The following is an 8,986-nucleotide window of genomic DNA, read 5'->3' as shown; positions in this document are numbered from 1 at the left end:
TGGCTGCCCATGAACAATGTCTCCTTTGCCCCGCCCTCAAACACTGTAGACTGGATGAGTTTGTTTTGTTTTGCTCATGTTTTCTGCTGCTAAAGCAAATCCATTTTGATGACATTGAGACGGTAAAACTGAAGCCATCTTTACTGTTTAATTGCATGTCTGAAATTCAGATATGGTAATAGGTGTTTGGTTTCTCACACACTCTGTAAGCAGTCGACCAATCACAACAGACTGGGCCATCTGACCAATCAGAGCAGAGTTGGCTCTCAGAAAGGAGGAGTTTAGAGAGACCAGATTGAACCGTTTCAGACACTGTGAGAAATGAGCCAATTCTGCAGTGTATAATATGAGAAAAATTGTGTTTTTTGACCTTGGATGCATGTAAATCTGTTGTAGGAGACTCTGAAACAAAATTATCTATCTTTAAAATAGCATAATATGGCACTTTAAATATGCCACATTTAATTTACTGTATGTTAAGATCAATCAACAGCTTTTGTGGCATACCCAGGTGAAAAAAAAAAGTATGTACTTAAAGTGCTCTATTTTCGCGCACTAATTTTGTACTTAATATATTCAAAATTCTTCTTCAGTACTACTTAAGATCATCTTAAGAACATCTAAGTGGACTCAACTGTGCTATTTTGAGACAGCATGAAATACGAACTTAAAGCTGCTTTTAATATACTATCTCTGTATTTAAAGAAATATATTAAAAATCAAATTCAAATTTTATTTGTCACATACACATATGTACGACATGCAGTGAAATGCTTTTTGCAACTATCCGACAAAAATAAGTTAAAAGAAGTAAATAAAGGAGAAAAAAAGTATAAACTATTTATACTAAATATATGAATATATATATATATATATATATATATATATATACAGGGCTTGACATTAACACCCGCCAACTCGCCAAATGCGGGTAGATTTCAGCTGTGGCGGGTAAGACAGCCACTCCCACTAGCCACTTTGGCGGGTTGAATATAATTTCAGCTTACAGCCAAATGAAAAATAGCCAAGCTCATCGTATCACAAAATTACAATTCAGTCACAATTCTTTATCGATTAACTTGCAGTTAGTGAAGGCGGGATAGGCGGAATCGCGCTGAATGACACAACAGAAGCGCTCGCGTGCGCTCTCTCTCTGTCGCGCGCGATCAGTTCTCCTCGCGCCTGAATACACGCACACACAGATGTCAAAATGCATCTTGTGGAGTATCATGCGTGAATACAGTAGGCTATGGCTTACGGCTAAGTGGGTAAAAAATGGATGTGTCAGTATATGACGTCCATGCATTCAGCAGCCCCCAAATAAATACACACTAAAAACTCCTGGGTCAAAAATAACCCATAATGGGTTATTTTTGACCCAAATCCTGGGTTAAAAAGGGACCAACTAATTTCTGGGTTATTTCAACCCAGAAAAATGGGTTATTCTTTTTGACCCAACTTCTGGGTTAAATACCTGACCCAAATTTTGGGTTAAAATAACCCAAAATTGTAGTTAATATAACCCAACTTTTGGGTCAAAAGAACAACCCCAATATCTGGGTTGAAATATCCCAGAAATTAGTAGGTCCCTTTTTAACCAAAGGTCAAAGGTCAAAAATAACCTAACTTGGGTTACTATGCCAGTATGCCTTATTTCAGAAAATAAAACTTCAGAAACTTACACACTTCAAGCACTTTTACATTTTTATTGCATTAAATTAAATTAAACTCTACACACTTGGACCTATTTATCTTAGGTCACACTGTAATAACATTAGACATTAGAAAAAATAGAAAAATAAACAACTCATTTTCTCTCAAACATTTGACAACATTCAATAACTGGATTGAACTTGAGGGACAAGATTTTTGATAGTGTCCTCATCTAAGAGAAGAAATGCCTCCTCATCTATGTCTTCACCTGAAAGACAGAAAACAAGACAACATGAGTATTGTTAATAAGTCGAGACAATTGTGAACCACTCACCAGACACTCTTTGATTATCAAGCTAATAAATAATCACTCTTAAGGGAATGCTGTTGGTTTTTTTTTGTTTTTTTTAAAAAAAAAAAAAAAAAACGTGGCCCAATTTGCTAGTTAACTAATGTGGTTCTTTTGCAGCATTACCCATTTTGTGTGAATGACAGTCTATACTGTCCATCTTTTCTTTCATTAACAAGTGTAATAATGACATTAATGCAAAGGTGAATATCTGGCCCATTATTATGCATAACAGCTTAAAGACAAGGCACAAGTATCTTTTAACTATAAGGGTTATTATAGAGATGCATTCCCCACTGTCAAAGAAGTTGTGACTGTCACAAAATCTTACACTGACACATTTAAGCCATATTCAAGAAAAAATATTTAGGTATAGAGAGATGATATGAGGGCAGTTAAAGGGATAGTTCACCCAAAAATGAAAATTTGATGTTTATCTGCTTACCCCCAGGGCATCCAAGATGTAGGTGACTTTGTTTCTTCAGTAGAACACAAATGATGATTTTTAACTCCAACCGTTGCAGTCTGTCAGTCTTATAATGCGAATGAATGGTAACACAATTTATAAGAGTCAAAAAATATGCTTAGACAAATCCAAATTAAACCCTGCGGCTTGTGACGACACATTGATGTCCTATGACACGAAACGATCGGTTTGTGCGAGAAACCGAACAGTATTTATATAATTTTTTACCTCTAAAACACCACTATGTCCAACTGCGTTCAGCAATCGCTTAGGTTTCTCACACAAACCGATCGTTTCTTGTCTTAGGACATCAATGTGTCGTCACGCGCCGCAGGGTTCAGTTTGAATTTGTCTAAGCATATTTTTTGACTCTTATAAATTGTGTTACCATTCACTCGCATTATAAGACTGACAGACTGCAACGGTTGGAGTTGAAAATCATCATTTGTGTTCGACTGAAGAAACAAAGTCACCTACATCTTGGATGCCCTGGGGGTAAGCAGATAAACATCATATTTTCATTTTTGGGTGAATTATCCCTTAAAAGAGTAAAACGCTCACCTCTAAAATTCTCTATCAGCCCAGACATCCGCCACTCAGTTAGCTTATCAGCGACAAAGCTGTCCATTTATAATGACCTGAAGAAAACATAGCAATAGAGGTTAGCAACAATTTGAAGACTTGAAACGCTTCTTTAACTCTCACTACTTAAGACAGTAGGGCACTGTATAATATGATAAGCACAGCGCAGCTGGTTAACATAACTATTGTGTAGCCTCGTCGCTCTAGCCGCGGCTAAAGGGGGTCGCACACCGGAAGAGAAGCGTATTTAAAATTCAAACACATTATTCTCTATGAGTGTACACACACCGGCGGCGCCATTCGGCGTCTGTCCGCGGCGCCCAGCAACGGTTCGGGACCTTGTTCAAAATCCTGCAGCGCCACAGAGCGCCATGTACATCGATTTATATTAAATTTACACTTATTTGTCTCAAATCGTCGTTAATGTATATACTGACTTCACCATGTGCTGCAATATAAATTTAGTTTTACATTAATTTACAGAAATCAGCTGCTTGAATGAAAATTGCTGATGTTATTGGATTTTCAGGTGATATTCTCAATTCATTCAGTTAACGGACGCTCTGAGGTAAAGTGTTCAGACTGCAGACTCAGCAACGGTTGTATTTAATTATACAGTACAATCATAACATACTACTGACATTATCTTAATTTCATAATGTCCTAAAACATAACAATATTGCTGGCCATAAACTGAGAAAGTACGCGATACCTTGAGTTGTCCTAGACGCGGCGCAGCGCGGCGCTTCTCGTCCGGTGTTCGACCCCCTTAACGCGGCATGAAGTCGCCACTAGCTGCACTGTGCTTATCGTATTATTACCAGTATTATAACAATGAGATAAGTACAGCACAGTTTATGAAAAATAGAATTTAAAGACCGTGTAAAGTGAATTCAGTCATTTTCTTCTAAACACATTAAATAGATCATACGTTTCTCGATGTTAAAAAAGCACAACCATTTTGACACATAATTTCATGAACTTATCGTTATTTTTAATCATTCAAATTTGGCTGGGTGTTAATAACACTTTCTTATTTAGTCTGACAAACTCAAAACACATATTTATTTTTGACTTTACACGGACTTTAAACTAGTTAGATGTTGTCGCGATATCCGTGGGCGGCTACGTGCTAACCACAGAATTACCACGGTAAGCCATGGTCATTTTTTCAACAGATGGTGCTAAACTAGCAACGGGGACATGGACACAGAAAAGTTTACGTTACATTGACACTGAAAATACTTGCTTACCTTGAACACGCGATGAAGTTGCACCGAAGAAGCCCAGGCCAAAACGGATCGAGTGCGTTCAAGTTCAAGTGACGGTTGTTTCAAACGACTGTTGTGAGAAAATTCCAGAACAACAGCGAGGGCGGGGGGAAGGGGCGTTAACCCAGAACATGGGTTACTCTTTGAAAAATAACCCAGAAACCTAAACAACCCAGGAATTGGGTCAAAATATTAGCCCTATAACCCAGAAAATGGTTACTCTCTGAAAAAATAACCCATAATTTTAACCCAACACAAATAACCCAGAAAATGGGTTAAAGAAATAACCCAGGAGTTTTTAGAGTGTACCTGTCTGTCATTAATGTTAATCAAACATCAAAAAATGTTAAATAAATGTATACATGTATGCTAAATAAACATATGTATCTGAAATATATATATATATATATATATATATATATATATATATATATATATATATATATATATATATATATATATTTTTTTTTTTTTTTTTTTTTTTTTTTTTAATTACTATTTGAAAATTCTTTGTTCTTTTTATATAGCCTAACAAAAATAACTATACATACCTGATATATGCAATGTATAGTCTTGATTTGGGTGGTCAATCTGCATTTGTAAGTTTGAAAGGGTTTTAAATCTTGTAAATCAAGTAAAATGACTCAAAATCAAGTAATTTAAGCATGCCAGAGTCAACTTTAATCATATAAAATGTAATTTCCCCACAGCAAAATTGTGGCCAGTGAAAATGCTGAGTGGCTAGTAACTTTGGAAAACCACTAGCCACATTGGCTGGTGAGCAAAAAAGTTAATGTCAAGCCCTGTATATATATATGTGGAATATGTGGAATATAAGTATACATAAATAATTGCAATAAATTAAAATAATTTAGTGATTATCCTTAAAGTGTATACACCATATTGCACATGGACACTTTAAGGATTTTTATGGGTTCAAAGTATCTAAATACATTTTTTAAATACAGAGATAGTATATTAAAAGCACCTTTAAGTTCATATTTCATGGTGTCTCAAAATCACAGTTGAGTCCACTTAGATGCTCATAAGATGATCTTAAGAAGTACTAAAGAAGAAATTTTAGTATATTAAGTACAAAATTAGTGCATGAAAATAGAGCACTTTAAGTACATTATAGAAGTGTACTTTTTTCACCTGGGTAGTGTTGTCCCTAATTTTCTTTAAAAAAAAGAGCAAAAATCAAGTTTTTAAAAGCAGAAATGTGAAGCTTATCATTTTATAAAAGCATACATACATTTTTCAAACATGTGTATTATTTGAGCTTCACAGATGTTTAAATCATTATTTATCATCAGCAAATCATCTGTTTAATCATCAACAAAGTAGTAAAATTGGATTTAACTTTACCCAGAAAATGTTAGGGTTTTTTGCGTATTGTTGACATCTTGTGGATATACTATTGAAATGTTTATGGACTTACCCCTAAATGACTTACTGTAACCCAGTTTATTTATTTAACTAATAATATTACTTTATTTAAGTTTTCTTTCATCAACATTGTCTCAAAAATGCTTGTACTGAACCTGAATATTCCCTTAAATCTGTCCGTGAACACCTGGCCGAAGCGTCTACCTGTGTGTTGCACATGTAAGGCATACGGCAGCTGTGTGAGAGGAGGATCAGAGGGTGGCGTGATGACAGGGCGAGTGCTAATTGAAAGGGCTCAGCGCTGATGTCACAAATCCAGCATTCACTGGCTCTACAGCTGCACAGGTCAGCATATCCGACCCTATCAGTCAGAGCTTTGAACCGCAGCAGAGACCCTTCGCTCGGCCCGAAAGAATGGCCGGAGGACATGACGAGAACGAAAGCTCCTCCCTGCATCTGCCGGTGACACCTGGAAGAGTCCGGGGAGGTGCGAGAGCTTTTAGCCGCGTGGGAGATTACATGCTGACAGGACATAAAGGCTGACAACAGTCATTACACTCCAGCGGGGTTATGCCCTTGTCAAGGTGACTGGTTATGAGAGGTAGTAACTAAAAAGAGTTTCACAATAATGTCGCTGCTCTCTTGCACTGGTCAAACTGTGTCAGAGCTTTTGTCAAATGAAATGAAAAATGTTAAAGCTTCACAAAAACATAACCCTTCCCATTCATATCTATGAAGGTTTTTAAAGATGGGTTTATTCATGTATCACTTGCCTGACATTTTTTCCCCTAAAAATGTGGTGAAATGATTCTCCGGCTGTTGAAAGTATTCTCTGATTTATGGTATATGATTAAACAAGAGAGAGAGAGAGAAATCCAAAATCCTTCAACTCTAATATATTGATCCTGTCTTTCTCCAATGTTCAGATTTATGTTCTGGAAATTATTCCAATCAGTGCATATTTAGTTAGCAAATGCCTCATTTGCATATTTGACCTTAACATTTCAGAAAACTTGTAAAGTAAAGAACAGTATATCAGGTTTTTGATTCATACCTCATTTTCTAAAATTAAAAAATAACAGGTAATGCACTCTAAAAGTGCTGGGTTAAAAACAACTCAAGTTGGGTTGAAAATGGACAAACCCAGAGAATGGGTTGTTTTAACCCAGCAGTTGGGTTAAATTTAGGTAGTTTTATTTAACTCAACTATTGTTTAAAAATTATTATATGTCTGGCTTAAAATGAACCCAAAATATGTTGGAAATTAAAAATCAGACACATAATTACTAGAGGCAACAATAATAATCAAAAGGAGAAGATTTATTAATAAGCATTGTTCAATTATTAGTTGGGCAAACATTTAACCCAATCGCTGGGTTAAAACAACCCAATCACTGGGTAAAAACAATCCTTCCACTGGGTGAAAACAACCAATCTATTTACTGGGTTAAAACAACCCATTTGCTGGGTTAAAACAGTCAATTTGTTGGGTTAGAACAACCCATTTGCTGGGTTAAAACAGTCAATTTGTTGGGTTAGAACAACCCATTTGCTGGGTTAAAACAGTCAATTTGCTGGGTTAAAACAACTCAATAGCTGAGTTAAAACAGTCAATTTGTTGGGTTAAAACAGTCAATTTGTTGGGTTAGAACAACTCAATTGCTGGGTTAAAACAGTCAATTTGTTGGGTTAGAACAACTCAATTGCTGGGTTAAAACAGTCCTTCCGCTGGGTTAAAACAACCCATTTGCTGGGTTAAAACAACCCATTTGCTGGGTTAAAACAGTCAATTTGTTGGGTTAAAACAATTCAATTGATGGGTTAAAACAGTCAATTTGTTGGGTTAAAACAACTCAATTGCTGGGTTAAAACAGTCAATTTGTTGGGTTAGAACAACTCAATTGCTGGGTTAAAACAGTCCTTCCGCTGGGTTAAAACAACCCATTTGCTGGGTTAAAACAGTCAATTTGTTGGGTTAAAACAATTCAATTGATGGGTTAAAACAGTCAATTTGTTGGGTTAAAACAACTCAATTGCTGGGTTGAAACAGTCAATTTGTTGGGTTAGAACAACTCAATTGCTGGGTTAAAACAGTCCTTCCGCTGAGTTAAAACAACCCATTTGCTGGGTTAAAACAACTCAATTGCTGGGTTAAAACAGTCCTTCCACTGGGTGAAAACAAACAATCTATTTACTGGATTAAAACAACCCATTTGCTGGGTTAAAACAGTCAATTTGTTGGGTTAGAACAACCCATTTGCTGGGTTAAAACAGTCAATTTGTTGGGTTAAAACAACTCAATAGCTTGGTTAAAACAGTCAATTTGTTGGGTTAAAACAACTCAATTGCTGGGTTAAAACAGTCAATTTGTTGGGTTAGAACAACTCAATTGCTGGGTTAAAACAGTCCTTCCGCTGGGTTAAAACAACCCATTTGCTGGGTTAAAACAGTCCTTCCGCTGGGTTAAAACAACCCATTTGCTGGGTTAAAACAGTAAATTTGTTGGGTTAAAACAATTCAATTGATGGGTTAAAACAGTCAATTTGTTGGGTTAAAACAACTCAATTGCTGGGTTAAAACAGTCAATTTGTTGGGTTAGAACAACTCAATTGCTGGGTTAAAACAGTCCTTCCGCTGGGTTAAAACAACCCATTTGCTGGGTTAAAACAGTCCTTCCGCTGGGTTAAAACAACCCATTTGCTGGGTTAAAACAGTAAATTTGTTGGGTTAAAACAATTCAATTGATGGGTTAAAACAGTAAATTTGTTGGGTTAAAACAATTCAATTGATGGGTTAAAACAGTCAATTTGTTGGGTTAAAACAACTCAATTGCTGGGTTGAAACAGTCAATTTGTTGGGTTAGAACAACTCAATTGCTGGGTTAAAACAGTCCTTCCGCTGAGTTAAAACAACCCATTTGCTGGGTTAAAACAACTCAATTGCTGGGTTAAAACAGTCCTTCCACTGGGTGAAAACAAACAATCTATTTACTGGATTAAAACAACCCATTTGCTGGGTTAAAACAGTCAATTTGTTGGGTTAGAACAACTCAATTGCTGGGTTAAAACAGTCCTTCCGCTGGGTTAAAACAACCCATTTGCTGGGTTAAAACAGTCAATTTGTTGGGTTAGAACAACTCAATAGCTGGGTTAAAACAGTCAATTTGTTGGGTTAAAACAACTCAATTGCTGGGTTAAAACAGTCAATTTGTTGGGTTAGAACAACTCAATTGCTGGGTTAAAACAGTCCTTCCGCTGGGTTAAAACAACCCATTTG

At 36.2% G+C, this 8,986-nt stretch overlaps 1 long non-coding RNA gene across 1 annotated transcript; it reads right to left on the bottom strand.

The window, feature by feature from the left end:
* Nucleotides 1-1,587: 1,587 nt before the first annotated feature.
* LOC137008149 (uncharacterized) lies at nt 1,588-4,585 on the bottom strand. Its single transcript, XR_010892762.1, has 3 exons — nt 4,304-4,585; nt 3,030-3,106; nt 1,588-1,921 (listed from the first exon to the last, which is right to left on the bottom strand). It is a non-coding gene; the product is annotated as an uncharacterized lncRNA (long non-coding RNA).
* Nucleotides 4,586-8,986: the final 4,401 nt, after the last annotated feature.

The sequence above is a fragment of the Chanodichthys erythropterus genome, chromosome 19, assembly GCF_024489055.1.
Source record: "Chanodichthys erythropterus isolate Z2021 chromosome 19, ASM2448905v1, whole genome shotgun sequence".
Classification (NCBI taxonomy): domain Eukaryota; kingdom Metazoa; phylum Chordata; class Actinopteri; order Cypriniformes; family Xenocyprididae; genus Chanodichthys; species Chanodichthys erythropterus.
The sequence above is the reverse complement of the archived record's forward strand: the minus strand, read 5'-3'. Positions and strand labels throughout refer to the sequence as shown.